The sequence below is a fragment of the Varroa destructor genome, unplaced genomic scaffold (genome assembly GCF_002443255.2).
Source record: "Varroa destructor unplaced genomic scaffold, Vdes_3.0 BEIS01000005.1, whole genome shotgun sequence".
Classification (NCBI taxonomy): Eukaryota; Metazoa; Arthropoda; class Arachnida; order Mesostigmata; family Varroidae; genus Varroa; species Varroa destructor.
In genome coordinates, this window is record NW_019211458.1 from 7,841,373 (window position 1) to 7,868,524 (window position 27,152).

The 27,152-nt window shown below is 40.4% G+C and overlaps 1 protein-coding gene across 2 annotated transcripts in view; it reads right to left on the reverse strand.

The window, feature by feature from the left end:
• The window catches only part of LOC111250771 (glutamate receptor ionotropic, kainate 2-like), a 112,674-nt gene that overhangs the window by 74,412 nt on the left and 11,110 nt on the right, over positions 1-27,152 (reverse strand). Inside the window, exon 1 of one of the 2 annotated variants that reach the window (XM_086991622.1) lies at positions 11,875-12,296. The exons of the other annotated variant lie outside the window; for it this stretch is intronic. The gene's annotated coding sequence lies outside the window, so the exon portion shown is untranslated. Of the gene's footprint in view, positions 1-11,874; positions 12,297-27,152 lie in introns of those variants that run through there. 2 annotated transcript variants of the gene reach the window in all.

Here is a 27,152-nt window from a genome sequence, read left to right on the forward strand (position 1 = left end):
TCTGTTTCTCTTTTTGCTTGAGAAGATTTCGCTTAATATCTCGTAAAGCCTTTTACTGTCTTCCTTTTATATATAAGTTTATATATGTAAGTCGATACAAACGTAAGTTTCCGTTACGTTAAGCGTTATGATATCTGTAAAAGTCCTGCGGCCGTCGAGACGGCATGAAGCGATTGATTATTGTTACTGTGCCATATGAAAAAGTATAATGCCTTTAAGCACTGAAGTACTTATGAAGGTGAGTCGATGCTTTACTGAAACTCACTTCCGCCTTTTGTTAATTTTGCAGACGTTTTATTCGCCGTTCCACCTAAAAATTATTTTGTGTTAGCTCTACGGCACGTTCCTAAGACAGTTATTTTAGGGAGGAACAACAATAAGATACGAGCGCAGTATTCTTCGTAAAACATGATTTCCACGTGGCCCACCACCGCTCAAGACGATATTCTCAGGGTACTATGACAGACATTGGGTTGCTTATTAAGGGGGCTGAACAACTAGGGTACTGATGTATCGAAGCGTATGTACATGCTAACCTTACAACTATAATCCTAAAAGGGTCTAATTGAGTTATTACATTTGAAAGCTCCAAAAACGCAAGGAGAACCTTTCTCACGTCCCATCTGCAAGCTTTTAAAAATTTATAGACCGTTTTAGACGGATACTTGATTAAAAACAAACATTTTCCCAAAGACGACGGGCAAAGAATATAGGGAATGTGATGAGCTAGCTACTGATTCGTCGCAAAACACAATTAATAAGAATTTATTTTTAATGATGTTACTGTAATCGATTCTTGGAAAGAATTAGAGGAAGCGCGTGCTTTAATTATTGAAAAGCCTGAAAAAAGCAACTTCACGACTCAGTTTATTTTTTTCTTTAATGTTCGAATTTTGATGTCTGGTATTGCCGTTAAGCATTCCATCACACGGCTGTCTTTAAGCACAAAACGAAGTGTATCTTTAAGACTAGCAGGCAGGTAGTATATACAGAACCCCAAACAAAATAAACTTTCATTTTTATTTACATTTAAATAATATTTGCATTGCAAAGGGGTCGATATAAATTGTATCAGAGATATTCGAGATTATTACTGTGCTCCTTGTTGAACGCGCTCGTCATGGGGGGGGGGGGGGGCTATTGATTCACAAATTTCATTCGGTGCAATGCAGAATTCTTGCACAATTGCGGCTTTTCAACCTTCGAGTATCATCAGTTTTCCAGCGTAGAGCTTATCTCCAGGGTATCCCCCACAAGAAGTTAGCTATTGGCGTCTGGTATGGAAAATGGGCAGGGTATTTTATGGGGCCTATTCGTTGAACCCATTCGTTTGGAAAATTCTCACCCAGATATGCTTTTGTCTCACGATGATATTGCGCACGTGCTCTTCCCTGTTGAAAATCAACTTGTTTCCTTCAAAAAAATTCCCTTATTCTTGCATTATTATTCTTATAGCTTATTCCTTAACATCTTCTTGCAGTAGGCTCAGATAAGTAATACTAGTCAGGGAAATGTAAAAAACGAACGGCACAATTAATCGTTTGCTTGAAATTTCACGCCGTACAGAAATTCCTGGTATATCTTTATGGTGTTTTTGTCTAACAAGTGGAATTGCTTTACAGTTGCTTGTCTCGCTTAATTGTTCCATTAAATTTGAATGTAGCTTCATCGCTACGAACAATCTTCACTGAAAATTATGTATTTTTGTTCACGTCTTTGCAAACGGCATCCACATGGCTGTTTCCTTCAGTGTGGATTTTTGTGTTGACCGCTGTTAGAATGGAACTTTTCTATTAACAATGTCTCCAAATGTGATAGACAACTGATTTACTTAGGTCAAACTCTGAGGCGTGATCACTCGACAGATTGGTAGTATGTTTGCTATGCCTTTTCAGGAAAGCTCGTTGATATTCTTGGAAGATTGTCTAATAACATCTTGGAGAGCTCCATCTATTTCAAACTTATACTTTGCCTAGTTAATTGTAGGTTACGTAAATGGGTCTGCTTGAAACTCCGTGCACTATTGTTTTTGTTACATGATCATTCTTCGAATGGCGCTTTAAAATAACTTTTCCCTGCATGAAAATGCATCGTGATGTACTCAATTTTCAATTGTTTACACAACGAAAAAAATCGAATGGTCGGAATGTTAAAACTGTTAAACGGTTAAACATTTTATAGGATATTCTGTGTATATAAAGTGCTAATCATAGTCTTTCCCTTTGCGATCGACGTTTACCTTTGCTGGTACAGAAAGTGAAGCCTTACACTACAGAAGATGGGTCGAATAGAAAGATCGTTGGGTAAGTTGCCCCATCCCACAAGGGCAAGAGAAAACGATGTATTATTACACGCTGTGCTGGTTATTCGAATTGGTATTTTCTATCCCTCAACGATAAACCATGACGACGCGACTATTGACATTTACCGCTTGTAGTTATGTCACAATTTGAGTGATTGTCAGGACTCGTATGCCCGTTGTCCAAGCTTTATGGTCATCATTGATTTTTTGGGTCTTTGGAGTTTTCTAGTAGAAAGAGTGTTCCGACAACGACTGAGAGCGTAGTCTATGTAGACAGGCATCGAGAAGAAGTTTCGAGTATTGAGCAAACGGATAGTTTCTACAGTACGGAATGAAATGGAAGGTTAGGGGGTCGAAAAGGTAAATGGACATTTCAAGTTGGCTCGCATCTCGGTGCCCTGCTTTGACGGCCGTGCGTGGTACAGCACGGAAAAAACCAGAACGTGTGCGTTCAGGAGAAACTAAGTCTAGGGCAGGAGGTCTGGCGGACCAACTAGCAGGCAATCGCCCGGGCGAGCGATGTTGACTTGGAGAACCCTTTTCATGAGCGGAGGCAAACTAGAATCGTCTCGCTTTCGTTCTTAACGATCTCTGTAGGAACGCTGCTATCCAAAGGACGACGAATTAACTTGGTGATGTGTTGCGAGGGCGGATACAATGTTCATTAGTAGAAAAAAAAAGGAACTTGCTTGAAAGCTTTCTATGCGGCTGGCTGTATTATATTAAGATAGTCGGTTCGTCGATCAGTCAGCCTCTATGAAACGCGAAGAAAAGGCTCCCTTAAGGAACGGAGGAAACGAAAGGCGGAAAAGCTGCTGCTACTACTGCTCCGTCTCTTGGTGAGTAGAAACCTCCGAGAAAAACGCGATGAAGGGAAGTGCTCTAGCAGAAGTGAACCCTTCGCGGATGAAGCAAACGTTCTATGAACCACGAAGCCACAAAAAATAGAGAGGAAGCAGCCACCAACGAGAGGACTAACGATTAGAGATGGTCAAGAAGAGAAAAAATGCACACGAAAGAAATGAGAAGGAAAAGATGGCAATAGAGCCACCAGCTGCTGCTAGTCCTACATTTTACGTTATTTTAAGATGTTCCCCTGATGCTGACGATGGGCCGTTGAAAGCATCATCGACTCTCTTAGCATCGGCTGGAGCGCGATGTGCCGTGGTACGAAACACAAATGCAAGGGCAGACGTCGCAGAATCGCAAACGATCCGGCTATGCCCTGAAAAAGCACTAGTATAGAGTAACACAACCGCACATACGGTCATACAAGACGGGCATACGCTTACAACAACGACCCCAAGAGCAACAACAACGACATCCACAGGAGGAAAAAGAGAGTGAATGGGAGCTGGGAGCAAGGAAATAGGTAAACACGTTCTATGAATACGCACGTCATTGTGTTCCAGTCAAAAGCAGCAGACAACTGGGCCAGCTCGCAGCACTGGTAATCAATTGGACGTATTCAAAACGATGTTATAAGTGATAATTCGCATATGTGTAGAGGTCAGTTAACGGTGGAAAGCAGGAAAAAACGTAAAATAGTATTTCCATAAAGAAGTTCCTAAATGAGCAAAGCAGCTCCATAAGGCACAAGGCACAACTAAAAAAAAAAGCTGGAAGCAAAAGCTCATAGAGAAAGAGTGTTTACCTAAGATGTTTATAAGGTCATGCAACTTGGCCTTAACCGACTGCCATGAAAGATGTACACATCAATGAATACAATCGGAGTACGTTTGTAATTTTGTATATTGAGCATTGTACGACACATTGTATAAAAAACAAATTGACAACTTGTTCCTTATATATCGTACATGGCTTGGTGAATATAAACAACAGATATGTGTAGTTATCCTTTCTTCCCAGTACCAGCAGGCCATAACTATGCTCGAGCACATTGTGGATGATATTTTTGGTGCCGCTGCAATACGCTTCGAAATATAACTAGCTTCTGTAAAGTCACAGTAGATCCTGATCAAGTAAAAGCCATCTCTTCTTTACGTACGTTTCCACTTTTCGAAGATATGCAACATGGCGAAATACTTTGCGACGGCCGCCTTTGTTTACTCGTTAGTATATAACCATTGCTGACATCTCAGTAGGTTCGTCCAAAGTAGGAGTGTGGTAGTTCGACTCGCTTTGGCTCTCAACCTTCTGTGCGGATTGAATTTTGAAAAGTCTTAAGTTATTCCATAATCTGAACCCGGGGTCCACGTAAGTTAACAGTAATATATATCCTTTCTTATACTGTTTGAGGTTAGATGGAAGACGCCATCTAGCATTAGTTCAATAGGTCGACTCAAGCCAAGGCAGATGAACACGGCCAAACCTTACCGCTACACCTTATCCGTAAAAGGAAACGCTGTGTTTTAAACACGGCCTTCTTTTTTCCACCGGATATGGGGCCTATCCTGATTGGGATCACATCCCTGTATCATGAATCTTCTACGCAGGTTACTTTTGATTAACTGGATGTCACCTATACGTGGATTACACTATATATGATAGAAACGATCAGACTGATCCCTTATAGTAGTCTTCTTTCGTTGCAGGTTTTTGCGGACAACAAGTGCGGACTTTTCACTATCGATACCGGAAGAACAAAGGTGCTTGACTGAGTAGACTGACATAAATCCTTGTAACAAATAATTCTTAAATAAAAATAATTCTCTAAATGGCATCGATAGCAGCAAATGCGGGGGTAAAGGGCATATTTACAAATTGCTCCCCGTTTCTCTATATCTTTATTAAGAAAACGAAATATAATAGATAGAGGGGGGGGGGGGGGGATCATCACTAGTAGCATCCAACCTAAAGATCGATACAACTAAGACTGATAAAAATTAATTTTTTCTTGTGTTATAAAATATATTTCTAGGTGGTATGGAGTCCTAACGTCCTACATCTCTATTAAAAAACTAGATAAAAGCTCATGCTTCCTGAGCTCGGTTTAGCCTACATCAAAAAATCGGTTGTATCCCAGACGACACCCATTTTGACCAAGGTGACCCTTGATGGTTACGGTTACGTGGTCGCTACTTATAGATTAACGTCTTTAAATAATACACAGTTGAGCCCTATTTTTAAAAAGGAAGGAGAACATATAACTCAAAGCAATTCACTGTTCTTCGTAAAAAAGGTTTGCTTCGATAAACACTGAATACTCAAAACAATCTTATATACGCGAGTGTTCGTTCTAATAAAAGGAAACAATTTACTTTTACAATAAACAGATGAGAGACTTGAACGCATGAGTGAAAAGGCTAATTTTCTAGTTGCAAATCGTTTCAGCGTGAAAAAGGCGTAGGAAGTTAGCCTGACGCGAGAAAATAATAAGCGGTACACGTGTGGGGGTAGCCCCTCACAATAGTTCCCTATCATAGGATTCGTTTTTTTCCTTACAGGCTGGACAGGCTATGGAGGCGACCTCCGAAAATGAACAAACTTATTGCGGGTAGCCAGATCACACCCAAAAAATGGGGGTCCTTCAAGCGATTGTTATTATATGCGGAAGCTCTACCTTTAAATGTTCATGACAACCGAAAAAACAAAGCAACGCATTGCAATAGCTTATTATTATTATTATTATGGCAATTTATGCTTGCTCGTACGGGCTGTTTCCTCAGTTTTACAAACACGATCAGTATGATGGCGCGCACTTCTACGGTGTTTTCTGTTAGAGCTATTAATACTAACATTACGTTTCTAGGACAGTTTCGCTAATCCCTTTACGAAATGTATCCCGCCAGGAGCTGCGCCAGTTTGAATACGACATGTAGCTTTTTACGCGGCGTTCTGCCGGGCACATAATATAGATATACTCTTCGCCGTCTGTGTCCTCTGGATGACCGAGCGATCTAAGTGGTTGTTGGTTTGTTCGGTTACTCGTCACCACCGCCATCTGTACTACAGGCCTCTACCCGTTATCATGTCTTGTAGGAGGCAGTGGCCCGAAAGAGAGCAGCAGGGGCTAGCACCTGCATTCACACGAACGCGGCTACCGAACATTCCCTGAGCAGCACCAGAACGGTTGCAACTCTTGCTAATACTAAGGCTGCCGTTGTTACCTCCGCTAGCGCTCTCAAAGGCCACACCCTCTCGTCACCAAAAATATAATAGTATTTACACGTTGAATCGTCTGTCACTATGACAATATTGCCCTGCGCCACATCGGAACAAAGATTGAGCATAAGTCTTAGTACGCCGTGCTGTATTTGTGTTCGTTTATATATACTTGTAATTGTAGTAACATGGAGGATGCCGTCATCGTTCGCTTAACAGATTCCAGCCGAGCTCCCTATACGTCGGGTTTTTACAGCACAAAATCATTGTTGTCCTTCTGATGTATAGATACAACACAGCGGATGCCCCGCTTTCCGTTCCTTACTCGACTTTCCCTTTCCTTCTCTCCTTTTTCTTCCCCCCGGGGCATCGTATCGTCGAAAGAAAGAATTTTTTTAGGGAACCGCGATGGCAAAAAAAACGCTTCGACAGCGTTTGAGGCTGCTGTTTTGATTGCTGGCAGATGCTACCGGGTGCTAGCAGCCGGCCGCAGTAGCAAAGTTTCTGAAGGGAGATGCAGACGAACGATGCCTTGATGCGCGACAGCTGAACTTAAACGGTGGAACCAAGTAGCGCGATATGGTAATCAAGGGCTTTTTACGTCTCTCCATGAATAGTCTTAGCAGGTTCATCTAAACGATAGGATTTTGCCAGCTAAGCAGTAATTGGCGGTACTAAGAGCTGTGATGAAACTCAAATAGATTGACATGAATAATTCGCATTTGCAGTAATGGCTTAGCAAAAATTTTCTTTCTCATTCATAAAGGTATGACTGTATCGTATAATGAGCTTCTGTTAATGCAATTGGTGGCGCACTCGTCTGGTAAAAGGAAATTACATTGGCAAAAGCAGTATTGCAAGCGCTCACGCCTCTTCGCTGCGCCCGCAAAATTCACTGAGAATAGTGTTCAGTTCGAGAGTAAGCGCTCATACGTGGCGAAGTAGAAAGAAATTACTCAGAATAACACAGAAAAATTTCGTTAGCCTTGTACCAGTTTCTACAAGAGAACGTTTTGTTAGAAATAATACTATGGGTACTGAAATGTTCATTTGCATAAAACTACGGACAGCTGTTGCGGTTAATTTAGGTCTCAGTGACTCGTTACGTTTTCCTATGTAAGGAGTGCATGGTGTAGAGCAACGTGTTTTTTTCGGGAAAACAACGATAACAGAGGAGTTTGCTTCGTGAACAAGTATTTGTGTGTGTTAAGTATTGCCACCGTAAAGGCCACGTTCTTCATTCAGCAAATTCGGTTGGTAGATTCGATCACGATAATCAGCATCTTACCCCTCTGATAAATAATCACGTTAGTCGTAATAGGACCACAGACTGTGCCAATGTCGTTTTTTTCTTCTTTCTTCGAAAGTCTTATGGTGCCATCACGGTTCATTCGCATTATTGACTATCTCCTCGATCGTCAAAATGTTTACAAAGGGGTATTTTCGGTTTATAAGCACCTTCAAATGAGTGATAATTCATAAATCTTTGCGCGTGCCGTTAGCAGCTTAATCTATCTGCATACAGACAGGAATCCCATGGCACTTAGACCCTTATTAAACGTGTAAACGTAAAAATGCCACTCAACTAGATAGTAGAAACTCTATTTCTATTTATAGATAGATAGATGGATAGATAGGATAGGATAGATGGGGTAGGTAGGTAGATAGATAGGTATTGCACGACTTCATTGTGTATCAGTGTATATTTATTTCCTGCGAAAAAGTCTTACAAATATTCACTGGAATTAGCCGTTCGCTAAATCTATTGGCAGTCTGCTTTCTGCTCTTTGTTTTATTATCAACACAAATTCGAACTCAGTTATAGATTTAAGAAAGCATTACACTAACAACATATTAAATGTTAAACTTTAGTTGTTTTTGTATATAGTTGTCTGCGCACCGAGTCTACGATCGATCAAACGTGTGTGCTACATGATTGTTGTAAGACATGTGGTAACAGCTTTATTTTGCCGCAGTATCGTATGCATTTACATGAAAGTAACGCGTTCAAGTCGGTAATCTCTGATGCGCCTAAAAGGAGAAACAGGAAATAACGAGATATACCAATGCCAAGATTTTTTCTTCATTGTAAAAGCGTTAGCTTGCTTTTACTAACTTCTAGAGACGAGTCATCACGATCAAATCGTTCTTCTGCTCTCCGCCCTTACTGCCCTCCTGTCTTCTATTCTTTCGCAGACCTTTCTTTTTTCTAGGCCAGAAAAAAAACTTGCCGCCTATACAGTTGGCCATTGTGGGTGAAAATCGTGGGTTGCGTAAGATGACCGCCGTTCGGCGGACGCTGATTTGTACCGCTGCTATGTCTAAATTTCTTTATTCTATTGAAGCATGTAGTAATCATATTGTATATACAAACACTACTTTGAATGGCAGTGGTACGGTTTGTTTTCTGGCACATATTTGACAGAGTAGCTCTTTCAGTCCATAGAACTCGTCAGCCATTATATTGACGGCGGCTTCTCGATGAATATGGCTGTGATTCGTTGAGGCTCCATCTTGCCGGTTAACTTCTACGAATAATTAGCTGCGTTATTTTACCTTACATACATTCAGTCATTCCGCAGTTCGTTACACAGTACATTTTATGATACTATTCTTATAAAAGAACCCTATTTGATCACTATTTGATTGTGGCTAGCCCTTTGCTAGGAAAGAGCGAAATCAATAATGGCAGCTGAAACAGACACGATGGCATAAAAAAAAAACTTGCTAGCCACAGCGAACATCTCTAATATATAATACGTTTATAATTCAATTACGCTTCGACGGTCAGACAGAGCAATGCACACGTACGAGACAATGCATTTTGTTGGCTTAGTGAAGACCTGCGTTGTGAGTGAAGATTACTAGTCATACTTACTTACTTACTAAATCGTATTTACCTGGCCACCGATTTAATTTGTACTTTTGACATAAGACCTATTGAGTAGAATTCATTTAATTCTACCCAACTTTGAAATTAGATAAGTATTAAAAGAGTAATGGTAACATACATGTGCATGTACAGACGGTATAACATGCAAAAGCGGATTTAAACTTTTGCACAGCGGAAATTGTCCGTCTATCTCTGCCGCGTGTATCGGGTGTAGATGAATTTTACACAAATTCCGTAAGCAATGGAAGCATACAAAACTTAACGTTAATTTCGAAATATCTATAATCTACCATGGTATGAATTTGAACGAAAAATTCTTCCCTGCTTCTTTCATTACTTGCCGTTTTCTGCAGAAATTGGCCTAAGCTAAAGAAATCCGTAGTAAATCTATGCGAGATAAAAGATCTCGTCTCAACGAGACAAGATAGATTCGCACCATACCTTAACTATAGCAATTAGTGGCAATAATACTAGTGGCTATAGCAGACATAATCAGTGAATGTACGATTTAGTCGGTGTTTTGCGCTGATAATTTGGGCTCGACTAGCGCCTGTAGCGCATAGCAAATGAGAACCGATTAGACAAGTTTTTTTTCTTGAGACTGCTGATTTTGGCTCCATCCAGCACGTGTAAAGGGCGTTACTCTGGACAAATCGTAGCGTCCTTCACCGTAACCTTCACCATTTTGTTGTTGCAAGATTCAATCTTGAGATAAGGCTTCTTCCCTCATTCAACCAATAGTTCTCATTTCTAACAATTAATGTGTCCTCGGTTTGACCCGCCAAATTTTACAGTAGGGGCTGCTTCTAGGGCAAAATCCGATAAGCAATGCAGGCTGACTGCTCATCTACTGGCGATGCCACACTAGAGAAATGCAATTTTAAGACTCTTTGCGCGTCTCCCCTTTGGAGCCCATTTCTACCGCCGATCCACGACAGTCCTCGTCTCGTCTCTCACGGGACTCAGATTCCTATTGAGTGTCGAGAACTATCCAGACGCGTGTTGCGTCTTGCATACCAATCCGCTAGGACAAACTGGGCCCTGCCCTTGGCCTAACCGTTCTGGCCAACACTTATTGGCTAGGCGCAAACGCCGTTGCGATCCAGGCAGTTCCATCTTCACTTCGACACGCACACACAGCCAATCAACCACGAAGCCACAAACTAGCCCTAATAACCGAATTACAATAGGACAACAGCGGACCGGATAGCATTTCATAGTTCGCTTCGTCAGTAATCCTTCTTCTGCTGCGTACATGGGAGTCAGGCTGAGACATTTTGGCTAGAATACAAAGTAGCGGCTAATCACTCGGAGGAGTCGGCAAGAGTTGACTGTGGTATACAAATGGTCCCCTGAAAAGGACCCTTGCCCAGTCTGTCAGCTTAGAGGCGTAGATCCCAGCGGATCATTAGGCCAACTATTTCGCACATCACTAATAACAACGTGAAAGGAAAACAAAAATAACAGCTGTAGTACATAAGAAGATTGGCTATGCCGCCATTGTCAGCAGCCCGAGCAGACAGTAACAAGTTGTGTATACTCTGTGAATCTCATACAATAACTACAACAACAGAGCGAGCTTGTAACATGCACAGAGCCCCGATTCAAGTTGGGTTATTTTATTCTATTACGAATGGGAAAGATGCTAGATAACTGCTACAAATGTACTATTGTCGTTTTGTTGAAAGTTGTCTGCATTAAAAGTCAACTTAATTTGTTTGGCAAGTAGTTGTATCATGTATCAGAAACATGTAAGTTAGACAGCCACTCGCTTCGAACGAGACCCTTTATTCAACATCCTATACCATATTTTCCGATCTTGTAATACTGGAGTATGAAATTGCTTCCCAAACTAATTTAATTTTTCGTAAATAACCTATTTATGTAATTTATCGTAAATAACCTATTTATGTAATTTATCGTAAATAACCTATTTATGTATGTAACGATTACAGAATTCCATCCAAGCTACTTCTTCTATAGGTTAGATATTTATTTGCAATCCCGTTAGCATCATATTAGCCAATACGAGATCGCCGCTACGAGACGAACCAATGAATATCATCCCAGCGGAGTTCTATTCCTTCATCAATGATAACTGAAATCACTGTCCGGATACCAAACCGTCATTGTGCCATATTGAATGGGACTTGTTAAATTGCGTGGATAGAACGAAGGTTAGGTTAACTGAGGCATGTGGTGGCTATAAGATCACTGTAAACAAATATCTACTACAAAGGTCAATCCGCGTTTTTTTTTCCAATAAAATCTTAATACGCTTTCTATCTGGAAGAATCAACAGCTTTCATAGAACGTCTCGTTAAGCCAAAATTTCAATCAACTGACGAAACAGAAGTACGCGGTATTAGTCGTCAAATCTTTGGTGAATTATCGTAGTGAAGTAGTAAGTTTACAGGTTCATAGGAAGGCGAGGTCAGTTCGAATATCTTTACGAACGTTGGCACAGTTTCCAATCGTTTGTTGGTAAACATATTCGCGTGCATGCCAAAACAATGGTATCTGCTTTTGATTAAAGTAGTTAAGCAATTAAGTAAAGGCATTTATTTGACTCAGCGCTTAGAAACCAGCTTTCTCCCAAGGAATCCAAGTTTACCTCACGTAATCCTCTTAGCAGGAGAACAGTGATGAGCGATTTGTTCGCGCCCGTCTCTTATGCTTTGCTAGAAGTTGTGCAGAAGTCGCATCTGCGGTCAAGCCAAACAATGATTCGCATTGTCTGTTTATCCGCACCCGCGTCCGTCTTCATCTGCAAGAACATATCTTATTCAGCTAAGTCACAGAGTATTTGTTGAAAGCTTCTTCTCAGATATGATCAGATATCTTCTTTTAGCAGGGTCCTTCGTTCGCTGTAAATAACAAGCGTTCTATGTTGAATAGAATATGACCGCTGACTGAAGACCACATGATGATCAAGTACTACTCATCTGTGTCAGCAAAGTGGAGGAGCTTCCAGTTCCGGTATCGATTACGCGTGCCCCAGGGGCCAATCAAGACCGGCCATAGAGCTCATCGTATATATGGAATTAGAAGTGAGAAAGGGCAAAACGGGGAGTGACCAACAAAGAAGCCAGGACGAGATTAGTAATGGCCTGGAGCCAAATCAGTCCTTTGTTTTCCACTGCTATTCGCCAGTTCTTCGAAGAAGACCGGTTTTAAATAGAACGTAGTTCGTTGGCCCAGCAGGGGATTACTGTGGACATACTCACTTCAAAAACGATCTTCTCAGGACGAAGAGTAACGAAGAGGAGTGCCGCACTGAGAACCAAAGATATCGGCGTGTATGTGTGCGTGAGGGAGCGGGGATTCTAAAGACCAGGGTAACACAGAGGCGGGGTTTGCAACGTAGCAGATATGAAGGGAGAATGAGGGAATAACGAGCTTTGTGAGTGGTACCTACTATCACCTGTTCGTGTTCGCTGCGTTCGGCCTGCAGGTGGCAACTTAGAGGTAGGTATCTTCCGCATAAATTTCTGATACTGTAACAGGTAACGCGAATCATATAATGAAATAGATAAGGCATGCAATGGACCAATTCACTCGACAGCCATGCTATTTAATGCCCGTGATTACGGTATAATTACTGTGATTGGTATTGGCTAAGAATGAGGACCTTGACCCTGATGCTGTGCACAAGAACAAGGAGTGCATCAAATAGACTTGACCATTTTTAGTTGAATAATAATAGTTATACATTCTAATATGATAAGAATCATTACTATTATGAATAACTTTTTAATTAAAGAATTTTAAAATATATGTGTCGATACTTTTAAAACGTTGGCGTCCGCGTGCTCTTTTAAATAATTAGCATTAGATAACTTTCTTGTAGCTTACATAACTTGAAATTATAAATTGTTTTCATATGTATCTATTTGTATGTGCACGATTTATGCATTGTCGAAGGAAATAATTACTGTTGTAGTAAAAATCCATGTTACTTACCCTAATTAAAACTAATCCTAATAATATCCTAACTACCCAATAAACTGATTCTCAAGCTCAAAAATGACTTACTTTTCTTATACTATGATCTTTGTTCACGAACTATAGCTAATTTTGCAGCAGATTTAGGTATATAAAGTTGCTCTGATTTCTTTAACGAGGTCTAACTAGAAAAGTCAACGAGGCAAAATCTATTTAGCGAACGGGTCTGCACTACCATCAAGTCTTAATTTCAGAGTATTCCAAATTTCGCCTAATCAATTATCAGACCTTTTCTGATACACTCTGGGTAATGTCCCGGTGTGGCTCACTGTACACTATCACAATTATGGTTTTCTACATATGACCTATGATTAGCTAGCGAAAATGTGAGTCCCTCAACTAGATCTTGCTAGCAGCCATTCTTACATTGTCGCCGGCACTAATTCGAAACTGCTGCCAGACGAAACTACAGTGCATATGATCCCTCTCTCCTCTCTCTCTCTCTCTCTCTCTCTCTCTCTCTCTCTCTATATATATATATATATATATATAATATATATATATATATATATATATATATATATATAAATAACCCGTAGTACACCAGTTTTTTTTTCTAAAATAACACAAATTCGTCGTGGCAGACATTCGTGCATCGTTTCCATTATTTATATGGACATCAGCTACTATTCAACGAACCCCGTCCAGATTTTGTAAACAGAATCTAGCCGCTGAATGTGTGATCTCAGAAACAAAGTGGAAAATCTAAAAACCAGAGTTTATGAATGTAATCCGAAACTATTTTTTTTTTAAATTTTTTGATCGGGAATACGATGTCACAGATTGTTTTTGAGGATCTCAGTCACATGTAATAAAAGTGAGACTTTTCCGATCCATAATTCATTTGAAAATTAGGTAACACGTTGTTTTCGGTGTTCTCCTAGGAAAAATTATTATTATAGATACAAAAATAAACCGTAGAAATAATTGTTACCCACGATACAGTGAATGAGCAACAAGCCCTAACCTGATAAACTTTGATACGTTTACTAGTACTAACAGGAAGACATTCCCACGCTTGTAAAGCAGACATTAGTGTAGATATCAAATGAAGATTGTAATCGCGTGAATGGTGGTATTCTGAATAAAGCTGATCGTCAGGAAATTTTTCTTTAGTTAACCTATCATTTAATATCTGTTTTTGTTTAGATAGTGTCAATAGAAAAGCGTAACAAAAAAAACTGACTTTAGATGCGTCCTATTACATGTGCTAAAGTTAAGGATTTGCTTTATTCACTGGCCCTACATGCATCAATATTTTAAACAGGTCCACATCTGCTTGCGGCGAAATAATATTAGGTCCTGTTTAAAATATTCCTCTTAGAATCTCTTATATGTATAAACAATGAAGCGAGAAGCCACAACGCTGCGTTTCGGAAACGCTGCGTCCAATGAATGGAGGAGTGTTTGCATAGGAAAGAAACACAATTTTGCAGGTCGGCCATTCATTGATCTGATTAGCCTGTGCGATGTCGAGTAACCATCGAGGGCTCTTCACGGGACCGCTGCAACCCCTTCTATGATTTTTTCTTCCCTTGCGAAATGCTATCCTCCACCAGAAAGTTGCCTTTCTTCGCGAACAGCTAAAACACTCGCTGCCCGTACATGCATCAGCAATGATTATATACTCTGTACGTGCGCCGTTGTTAGAGGCAAACAAACCGTCATCGCCGATGGAAACTAGGTCTACATTTCTGAGATGTGTTCCAGAAGAATCGGACCACGTATGTAAGCTGTCGTTAGCTATTGAAGAGCTACTGGGAAACAGCGATAAAAAGATCTAGTTTGTCTACTATCCACCGAAATTAAGTGGCCTACAATGCGTAGCTATCGACTTTAAACGGAAAATCTAAGTACTGATTTGTCTCGTAATAGTTCAGCTGAAATAATATGCTGCAGTGTGCGAATTTTAGCATCCATTTATGCATCGCACAAGCGTTTGAGGTTTGTAAATTTGTGGACGTATGCTGTTACACATAAGTGGACGAATAAACAAAGACACACACATGGAACTCGCACAGAATTGTTACAATGTGCACTCTGTATACGGTTAGACAATTTACCATTGACCTTCGAAACAGACTGGCCTTTCCTAGTGTCAACTAAAATCGTAAAGTTTAGGTCACCCCGCTGTCGTCTTCCATCTGAACTTCCGCTGAGCATCCGATATATGGTACCATTTGACTGCTAATCAATTGATGAAAAGTGAGCGGATATCTGTAGGCCTTTAACTGTTGTCAGTATAGGCCGACATATGCGCAGTCCACGATTCTTCAGTGTTAGGCAACATTGGTAGGGATCATCAGTGTTCTGGCGGTACAGCTGGTGCGTTCTGGAATCTGAGCGCCTTTTAGGTGACCTCGAACGAGTTGGCCTCTTGCCAAATCAAGTTGGCCACGATTGGTTCAATCCTATCAGTCATATATTTGCCCTCACTGACAGAAGACGTCTCTTCGTATATTTCCGATAAGTCCGCTGTCCCAATCGGCAGAAGACGAAAGGTCATCGCTGACGAATCGACCTTTTCGACAATCCAGCTGCGACCTTCGGAGCACCTTGATGAACCTGAAATGCCGACAAGCTTAGACAATATCAAAGGCGTCGGATTAAGTAATCGTAAAATCAGTATTTTTTATTGACGCGTACGTATATATAAACGATGAGTCTAACACTGACGGTATCTGCCGAGAGACTCATACAAAGTAAAACAGGTAGGGAGTATCAAAAACTCCGAAAATCATTTTTTCGGTGCAGCATACAAAAGTCACTTAACTAGTACATCATTGCTTAATATTTGGTAGCTGTAAGTATAATGAATAATGTAAACAATTCATAACGCAATGCAGCCTGTTGTTCAGAAGTTTATAAGATATTTTTTGATTGAAAATGATGATTGGCATTATACGACGTGTTACATGTTTCTTAGATTTTCAAGTATACCTTTATTTAGTTCAAATGGGTGTAAATGCAGTGTCTGGCTGCCTACAGTAACCAAGTGTGTATATATCCCCGTAACAGACCGAACATATCGCGTGCTCTGGTATATCTCGTTCCCTACGCTTCAATAGCTTGAATCGACTGTCTACCAGAACAAGCAACGTTTAACCATAAAAAGGAATCGCAATCTCGGAAGGGCGACAAGGTTTCGACTGGCGGCCGCGCCATCTTTTCAGGAGCTTAGAACAGCCTCTAACAAGACAACAGACACAACGACTTCTATAACAATGAGGTAGTATGTACTGTTGCGACATCATATATAATACGGTACAGTCAAGCCAGGAAGAGAGACGATGGAAAAAGGGGGTCAGTAAAAGCCATCAACCAACCCTCCTCGGGGTACAGTGAACTGGCGGATAGATAAACGCCCGTTTACGTAGGGCGGAGCAGGCCGGACAGATCGGGGTGGAGCGGAGGAACCGAGGTCATCTGCTACTGGCTCCCAGCTCGCGCCGTTTCTGGTAGCACCGGTAACGCGTGTGGAAGACGTGGTGTCTATAAATGGGAAAATGGCGTCCTCTATTACCTCTACAATGGAGGGAGGGTGATAAAAAAAAAAAAACTAAAAAAAAGAGGGCTCCAGAACAAAGGAAAGTCAAGATGAAGCAAAACGCGGCTAGGAAACAAGAAAAAACGAGTGGATATTTGAGATAAATTTATTCAGTTGAAATGAATGCTGAGACACGCAGGATTGCGTCGTATATATATACACATATAGAAAGAGAGAGAGAGGAAGAAGAGAGATAAGCAACGAGTGTTGCAGCATCATTTATATAATTTTGCGGCTTCTTTTTATGTCTGTGGTTTATATAGAGATACATATTAGCCTTTCTTGTTTACAGCAAAAACATGCATTCACTATATAGTACATAAATAGGTTTATGATAGTTTGTCCGATTCACTTTTTACGCATCTCAGGAATCCATTGCATCTGCCGGAATCAAAGCAGGGTGCAATGGCGCATTGATGATTGCTACGGTCATCGCAAATGTTCTCCTTGTCTGCTACATTAGAACGGCGAGAGCAGACGAAACGATTCGTACGGCTTGGTTCAGACCTTCTCCGTCTCTTTGCTCTACGGTTCTACAGGTGCCTGTTCTATCGGGCAATGATACTCTCATTAATATAATCAGGCAACCGCGCACTGTCGGCAATGTTGCAACTGCTACTAATGAAGATAATAATCGTTGCGGCGATGGCATCATTCGAGTCATGCAAATGGCCGGCAGATGTCATCGACGTCGTTCAGCATGTATTCCTTCGCTTTTCCGTTCGTCGTTATTCGAAGTGAACAGCCAATGCCGAACGCGCGGGATTACTATCCTAAGAGTGAGGCTGCTGTAAGAGGGGATCATAGTTTCACCACGCTCGACCTTGTCGTCTTCTCGCTAATCGGTCTTAGAGCTGTTGAAACTGGTCGCCGTCGTTTCACTCTCTGCACGCTCTCGGAGAAAATCGCGGAGAAGAGCCCCTTGATCAGCGAATTCATTATCATTTTCTCGGAAAGCTTCCGCTGGTCGTTATCGTTTTTGCTGTGATTAGACATAATTTTTTTCGTACTTCGAATCTTTCTATGTGAGTATCTGTCATTGCAAAAAAACATGTGTCGCCTTGGTCTTGCGTGAGACGTTTTCGACAATCAGGGACATTTGTCAACGGAATGTTAGATCACTTCAGGTGGCCAAACCGACGATTGAACAGAATGCTTTTCAAATAATTGCGCCATTTATAGTAAATACATTATGATCAAATGTAGACCTAATTTGCTCAACTAGTACTATGTCTTTAACCATAACTTTATCCGCTAATACATGGTTGGATGCCAATCAATGTCAACCTATGCCAGACCAGCTTTATATCAAAAATATCTAAATTCTCGTAGGACCCTGTAAATGGTTTTGCGTTGGAAAACTCGTATACCAAATATGAAAACGTGACGGCCAAAGATGCTGCCCTTTTATCAAAGAAAGTACAACTTGTGAAGTAAACATTCGACAAGGTATATTTTTAGCACTATGGTTCATATATATCAGGATTTTTAGTCCAAATACGTCTCGGATTACACGGTTAGTCACTTCAGGGGAATTTTTGGTCAGATCAAACTTTGAGAGTCCTTTAAAAATTCTAGCATCACTTCTGGTCAATACATTCGTAAAATCAAGTGGCAAGTAGCTCGATAAAATCTGGATACGATGATATAGGATAGGCAGATCTAAGGTACTTGGACGAACAAGCAGAGTCGCTTCCCTAACAGCACGATACACACCTGTGAAATTGTACTTTTAGTAAAAAGACAATTTTGTGATGATCTAATCAGTAATCTACCCTACATCTTCACATCAGGCGAAGCGCATCAGTTAAACATACATTTCAATCTAGAAACAATCACAGCAAACTAACACAATCAACAAATATCTTCAACCTTTAGTGGAAAGATGCGGTCTGTGTAATAAATGGGGCCTCAAAAGAATATTATTCTACGAAAATCTATAATAATCCAAAGGATCAAATAGTACAATCAAGGCAGAGGGTCCCGAATCTCCGAATCCACGTAAGTTGGGCATAAGTGCAAGTTAAAACTCTTCGCTATGAAAACTCTAGAGAGATGTGCCGGCTGTCGACTTTATTAACTGGGATCTGGCTTTCAAAACCCGTCCACAGAAAGATAAAAACTTGTAGAAGAATTTATTAGAATTAGGAAAATTCGTTCTGATACAGTGGAGGTAATCAAACATAGATATGATGGTATTCCCCTAGAAAAGTGAGATAAATTTTATAAGTAACTTAACCGTAGAATGAATTTGTCAAGCAACTTAGAGCAGATATGCTCATAACCTTTAACTTTCTAACCGGCCAAGTGTGCTAAGCAGCCATTTCAAACGAAACAGGCGGCCAAAAAAAAGTCATGAAGCTTGTCCTAAAGTAATGAAAGAAATCCGGGGCGTCGATAAAGTCACTTATTCAGAATACGTTACCTCAGTGGCGGTAGCCTAGAAAAAAACGAGTCACATTAGTTTATTTCCAGATGTTCCCACCGATTTGAATGATGTATTAGAACGTTATTATCAACTACTCGTAAAAAAAAGGTAATAAAAAAGTTCGGGTCAACTAGTGTGTTGGCGAATTTAGTTGACATCATAGTGGATTTACCATTAGAGAACGTACTAAAGGCATGATGAACTTTTCCAACAAATTAAAAACGCCGTATTCAGTATGATGTTTATTATTACACCAGAGAGTCACAAGTTAAAATGAAGTTAGTTATTGAAAAACGCGTCTCCGCTTTCACGATGTTACGATCCTTCCTCTGAGCCGCAGACGGACTTTTTTTTTTTTCTTTGAACTCTAAAGCTGGAACGGTTAGAAGAACGCTGGAAGCAATAAACTTGAAATAATCTCGCATTCAGATCTACTACTCTTCTACAATCTTTTACTACAATCGCAATTGTTGAAGCCAACTAGTTAACAAAGAAGTTCTAGCAAGAACTTATTGTTGCTCGTCAGACCAAAACCATATACGCACCGATCATGACCAACTGCTAACCATATTTAGGTTAGATAGGTTACGAACGTGAGCGGCACAATTCAACATATAACATGAAGGCCAATAGTCGAACCATTGAATTAGTAAAGCTTTCTAGAATCATCAGTTATCGTCTTCTAGTGCTAAATCTGCTAAGACCACTAACGATGTTAGTTCAGATTAATTTTGCGGGCCGAAAACTTTGTCACCTCACACAGCTGACATGATTCTTTAGTTATAAGGAATTTCTATTGAAACTATGCTTTCTCATTGTAGTAATCAACCACCTAAAAATTCCGCAAAAATGGCCTAGAGCCACATGAACATTAGGATTAATTTTGCAGGAAAATATTACAAGAATATTGGAATTATAAAGTATTCTTTGGAACAAAAGAGGAAATCCTATAAGAAAAAAATTAACTAATGAGTAGTTATATATATATATATAAAGTATTAAGGTATTTTTTTTTATTAGTATATCAAAAGAATGAGGTAGAAGAATCTGCTTAACTTAACCCAACACAAACTGATATTCTTCTAATTCTTAATCTGCCTATTACGATTACTAATCTAAATTAGTATAAGTTCTTGTAAATTGTACCAGTACCTTTATGATTACAAGAAAATATTCATCGTTTTAAATAATTATATAGATTTAATATCTACAAAAACTCTATATTTTGAAAATACATAATTACAGAAATAAAAAGGATTTAAATTGTTAATAAGATTTATATTACGAATATCTCCAATTTGTAGTTATTAACACTAACAAAGCTTTGCAAAAGTTGATCATGTCAACACTGCACAGTTCCATCTGCACTCAAATGACCTGGCTAAGAGGTTCTTCGATCTTCGAAAAATAAATTATAAAGAATGACGACACCGGCGATTCGGATTCAGTCCGTATCGTACTTCTAATATCCGACAGAGGTTTTGCAAATTTCAAAGGAAATACGCCAGCAGAGCCTTTCCTAGGGACGGAATTGAGGACAGTCTTTGATTTCTTGAGTTCTTCTCGGAAAGAAAGGATCCCTATTACGAACGAACGCTTTACTTCCAAGTAAAATTTTCGGTATTTGACAGCAACGCATGGGTATGCGAGCTGAGGACGAGGACACATGAATTAGTCACCAGGACAAGTTCTAGCACGCATTGGAACCTTCATGTACAGAAGCACGAAACAACGAATAGACACAATATATGATTGTGATGATAGATGATGAGAGACAAATGATAAAGCTTCTTAAATATGACATTATGAACATAATCAACGCCGATCTCATTTCGCGTACGATATTTATCTTTTATTTTCAGCTGATTCGCGTCTCTTGTAAAAGTGACCAACAGTAAAAGTATTATTATATTAACTATATATAAGTATATTAACTAAAGAGCTTCATTCGAGATACGTGCACAGGAAACACTATACAAATGAATTACTTAAAAAAAAATTGGTATATATATATATATCCGCATTGACCTTTTCGTGGACGGTGGCCGTGTATTCGATGTGTCTAGCCTATGCAAAGTCTGTCTTGACGAGTTTATTTGGATGAGCTGCTTAGCACCTTACACAGTATAATGTGAGTCGTTGACCCTGTTTCAATTCAGAAGAGGAATAACACTGGAAGAAAGTAGTGGGCAATTCAAAAAAGCCCGAGATCATCAATGCATAAATGTCTGCGGACTGCCCCCCGCGCTCGCCGTGAATTTCCTAAGACAACATGCATATGTTATCGTTGCAATAACTACGCTTTCTTTCGGTCCATGGAGTAAAAAACATTGTCAATATGTTTCAAAGTACTGAAAAGCCAAAGAAGAGCGTAAAAAATGATTTTGTCTCAGAGGGAAGAATTCGGAAAGCGGGCAAACATGGATTAAGAAAAACAATATTTTTCATCCATTCATAAATGGGGAAAAGGGACGCGAAACGTCTCTTGCTACCCAAACGGCAGCACCTCCTACCAGTTCTTTGGCGTGATCTACGCCACGGCCTCATAATGTACTGTTGCTCGATGGGGATTCCGTGCTACTTTCCCATGATTTTTTTTAAGCTTACGTTTAATTAGTTGTTTCCCTGATTCCAGCCGCTACACAAAAACACCGCCGATATTAAGAGGTGTAGGTCGCACTTTTCCCTGGGGCATAATGCCAAACAAAGAAATGACAACGATTTGATTTGCCTCTGCCCTTCATATCCTTCTTGTAAAGTAAATTGCGTACCTTCGTACATAATAACGCACCTTCAACGCATATTAACTCAACTCTGAGGACGTCCTTTGGTAGGAGGTTTATTGGCACCTTCCAGACAGTGGTAAGAATTATTAGCCTCCCAGACTTTCTCGATCCGTTCGCGGTGATCTCTTCACGGGATAGCAATAATCGTTCGAATCTTCCGGGATACTGCTTGCCATGCATAGTTTTCTTCTTAAAGAAGATCTATACATCAGCAAGCATCGCCATGATGAAAAAATTACTTTTATGACTGTGAGCAACATAATACACAACAAACAGATGTCCTGGAGAGAGCAGATGTGCGTTCCTGGAGTCGCCATACGTTGCTTAATTTTGGCAAAAATAACGAGAGCATCCGCTCACAAGAGCGTTGGGCAGTTGATATAGCTCGGACCTAGATATTTCTATAGAAATCAATAGCTTCCAGGCTATATCGATATCCTCAGAAGTACTGATAACAAAATGCTTGGTAGAGATTTACGTTGACTTTGTTCTTTGAAGAAAAACCCGATTGAACAATGATAAGAAGAATGCTTTAGTCCTGAGTGTTAAAAACTGGGTTTTTCTTTCATCGGAATGCTGTATCCAAGCCTAATTAAAATTACTAATTAGCAGTTTTTTGAGGCCGTGCTGACCATTGACCTTTCATAAATGCAATACTACTAAATAACGTTATCTCGTGACTCTCCTCCGCCACATGATAATATTTATTTCTGATGGAAATTTATCGACGCAACACCTTCGGCGCGGAAATTAACAAGTTCTGTCATCGATGCATTTATATGAACATCTACAAAGCAATACGATGATGATAGCAGTTAGTTGCTCATCGTATCAAACGCGATAATAGTAGTGGAACAACGGTAGTTGTTAAAAATCAGCTACTAGGGCATACGAAGGGCAATGGTTGTACAATGACGGGGACGCTGTTGTGAGATCCCTTGACTGGCGAAGTGAACTGCCACTTAGATAGACTTAAATTTGCTTATACAGTGCGCCCACAATGTAAAGCGTGTCCTCAACTCAAAGGATTTTTATGTCCTTTTCCCTTTTATTCCTGGTCCATATTTCCCTTGGCAGTAAAAGTCTGAGCTCTATCACGTACGGGTACATATTATTATAATAAACATTAAATAAAATTTTGATCTGTAAACCTGATATTCATTTTGACAAGCCAAAAAAAAAACTAGCAGTTGTTTCAAGGTCATTGTACTACTTAGTTTCTAGTACAGCAGTGGTACGTTAAGCGTAATTCCTTTGCTTACTTCTAACCATATAAAAGCAAAAACAAATAGGCCGAACACAGCGTGACCGCCAGTTGTTGAGGCCCATTTAGCCTGATTCGTTGGCAAATACCAACTCCGAATGGCTACATTTTATATGGTGAAAACTCGTAAAAACAGCTTCTTCGCACTCTTCCTATCACATAGCCGGTACGCAGGCTTGTCAGCCTTCAGCTACTATAGTTCTCTTTATAGTCATGCGACACTTCAGCGCAGACCTTCGAACTTTGTCTGCTTGCGCGTCAAGAGTGAGCCTATGCATCGTGTCTAATAAATTGCCGAACAACTTCTGAAATTACAAAATATTTGTCTTACCATACGTATATTTTTTATGTAGTACATATATATATATATATATATATATATATATATGCGTATAGTAGGTAATGAAGTCTACGGGTGCAGTAGGATTAAGGCGTGTAGTGATGATGGTGACATCGTCGCTGCCTTCGTTTGGAAAACAAGAGAAACAGGAGGGAGGGTAGAAAGTATCGTTTTGGTCCAGCAGTTACGGTTACGCTGCGCGCGTTTCCGTGGTTCCGCCGACAGCGGCGTCAACCCTCCTCCTTTTCCCTAGCGCTGGCCCAGCTGCTGCTGTTGGAAAGCTACGGTGCGGCCTTGTCTTAGGTACGCGACACGCAAGGTCCGATGCCGTGCCAAACTCTTTTTATTACACTGTTTTTCCGCAGTATTCCCTTCTGGTCCTGATTTTCCTACTAGCAGAGCTTATCCGTTACCGATTTCTGTCGGGAAGTATTTATTTGGGGTTTATTTGCTAGTCGTTCCCGTTCGACAAATACACTAAGCCCATATATGGATGTGTATGTGTCCATATAGACATAAACGCATGGGTGGGTACAGGGAGACGCTGCGTAGTTACGTCGAAGGTAACGTATTTGAGTTGAACTGAACTGCTAAAGGTTATTCCGGGTTTATGACCCGCTTACAGCTCGGTCTAGACACGCCATCTTGCTGCGAACTATTGCACATGACAATAAAAAAAAAGGATACCAGTTATCGAAATTGCAGTAAGCACCAGTTACAAGTCAGTAACTCAGGCCCTCTAATACATTTACAGTGCGCACAAATGTTAAATACAGCTTTGACCTCTGCTAGATTTCACAGAGCAGTAGCTAGTAAGCGTAAAGGGTAGGCGTGACTGGTCAGACTTTTCTCTCTCTTTCTTGGTAACCGTTCCTTTGTGAATGTGTTCGTGGTCAGTTTGAGTGTCAAGTTTGCTTGTTTCAACTGTTTAGGATTTGACTTTAGGCTGTTTTCTCTGTCGTGCATTCTCTGCCTTGCCGTACGCTTTTATCCTGTCGGCCTTCGCCTGCTTCCCAAGCGCAGGAAAGAGGTTGGACAATCGAAGAGATAGAATTGGTTGATGGTAGTCTTGCAGGATGCCAGCTGCTAGGATTACCACACAAATCCTGCTCCGGTCTCTCTATACGACGAACGCAATCCACTTTAGAAGCGAGACGGCTAGTTCAGTCCGGCTCTTTTTTATCCTAGCGGCGACCTTTCGACGACCCTTCTGTGCCTGACTTCGTTCGCCAGAGCACAGTGTCCCTCTCCTGACCATAGCAGAAGGAAGTGATTAAACGACAATTTCACAACGACTTCTCTGAGCGGCCTCTGGCATTAAAACCGTACGGATTTGCTTTAGCATTTCCCTTATTGCTCGTGCTTACTACCTAAGGCTTCCTATACGAGTTAACCTTTGAGGCCAAAATTCAAATACAAATGAATCGTCAAACAGCTCTGTGTTACTAAAGAGCGCAAAATACTGATTGCTATTCATTAGATAATAACTTCCTTAAAAAAAAAAGAAGGCTATTGTCTAGTGTATTGCAGTTTCGCGGTAACCAGCTTTGTTACTTCAGCAATGGCTCAGTGATCAGAGAGCGTTGTCAACTAGAAGCAAATGTTGTTAGGTTGAGAAATCTGCTCGTTATCTAAACGCATAATGGTATAAATACATGCAGTGCTTGTAATGATTAAAACTATTTGTTATTACATAGTGATAGGTACACAGTGTGTTTAGGGTGTCCAAGGTAAAGCGGTTCCTGTGAAATGGACCTGATTTTTTTAGCATTAATTTTGCTAGTTCTAGAGAATGTAACCATTTCGAAGATTTTGACGGTAGAATCTCGATAGTGATTTCTAGCGGCGAACTTTGTCGCCTGATTGTGCAGCAGTAATGCCTAAAACGGAAACTTCGAGAGCGAACGATGATATAACTACTACGCTAAAAAGCGGAACGAGTTTCTAGCTATCAGAATGCAAATGCATAAAATTCAATCAAATAAAACCTACATTCTCCGTAACAGAAATAGTAAATACGTCGTTCTAGTGCAAAAAAGCGTGACGTCGAAAAATCTTGGCATTAACTCCTTTCTTGGCATATATATATATATATTTTTTTTTTGTTTGGTAGTATAGAAGAAAAGGTTCTATACTGTAAGCAGCATTTTACTGTTTACTTAATTTTGCCGCCAGGTCAAATAATGCACCAACGTTATCATCAGACTTTAACTCTCCTTATATATATATATATATATATATATATATATATATATATATATATATATATATGTACCGTTATTTTTAAACTCGAAATGTTCACACCATACTCAACAATGTGGCGAAAAAGGTATTTGCGTATATCGGCAACATATAGGAATTTTATACATCACTGCAAACAACAGCTGCCATCTTTGTAACAGGAACAATATTCTTTGTACTATAAATGGCCGTTAATAATCAACTTTCGAAATAAGTTCATTGGGCTAAATATTAAAAGCATTTTCATAGACTCTTCTAGCTAGTTAATTCTCAATTTTCATCTATATCATTAGGTAATAATCTGCATAAACCCAAAACTCACGTTACGTTTATTAAACTGAAGGCTATATGAAGCCCCTATAGGGACGTACTTTGAGGTGGCCTTTACCTTGTTCGCCTTAATGTGCTGTTCCTCTGAGCCAGAACTCCTTGTTCCTCTTCTTATTATTATTATCAAGTTATCTTCTTCCGTTCTTTCAACGTTACCTTTCCTCTTTTTTTTCAGTCTACCAATCTACCGGCGCTTGCTTTACGCACGTTTCCGTCATCGTATAGATTCAGGCTTCGGTGATGCGGTCCAGTTTCAGCCAGTAACTCTATATTTCCTTAATGGGTGCACACGCCAAACGCTGCGCCCGGGCGCCTTTACTCAATTGCCATTCCATCGCTAACGGTGCTATCTCAACTAGTGTAGTGTACTGTCGCCAGCTGGCGAGAGTATCCCGAGAGCAGGCCAAGCGGCGGCCTGTCGTTGCGCTTAGTGGTGGTAGCTGCAGTAGTAGTAGCAGCAGTGGAAAGGTCTACGGGCTGGGTCTAAGGGCGCCGACTCAGCGTGCCTAGCAATGCTGAGAGCGGAATGACGGGGCAGTACACGTAAATGGCCTCAAAAGGCCATCAGTGGTGAAAGTGGCCGGAGAAGAATACCGGCAGAGCAGAACGCCGGAGTGGAAAGGAAGACTATACGATAGTACATAGATGTAGAGGAGTAGTGGTCAGGAGACGAGGGCTGTTGGAGAAAACTTGAGACCAAGAAGGAAGAAGTTTAAAATCGTGCGAATTAGACTAAAGCAGTAGTTCACACAAGATGGACAGGATGATGTGCTTCATTTGGGTCGGTGACTTGGTCGCTGTACTTCGTTGAGCTCGCGAACCAATGGAGGAAGAGATTCTTGGCGCAAAGCTGGCAGCAACCGCTCCGTCTAGAACCGGACCTCGTAGGGTAGTTGGAAAGCAAAAAAGCTAAAAGACATGTCCGCTTTCTGCCAGTGCCACTTTTGCTGC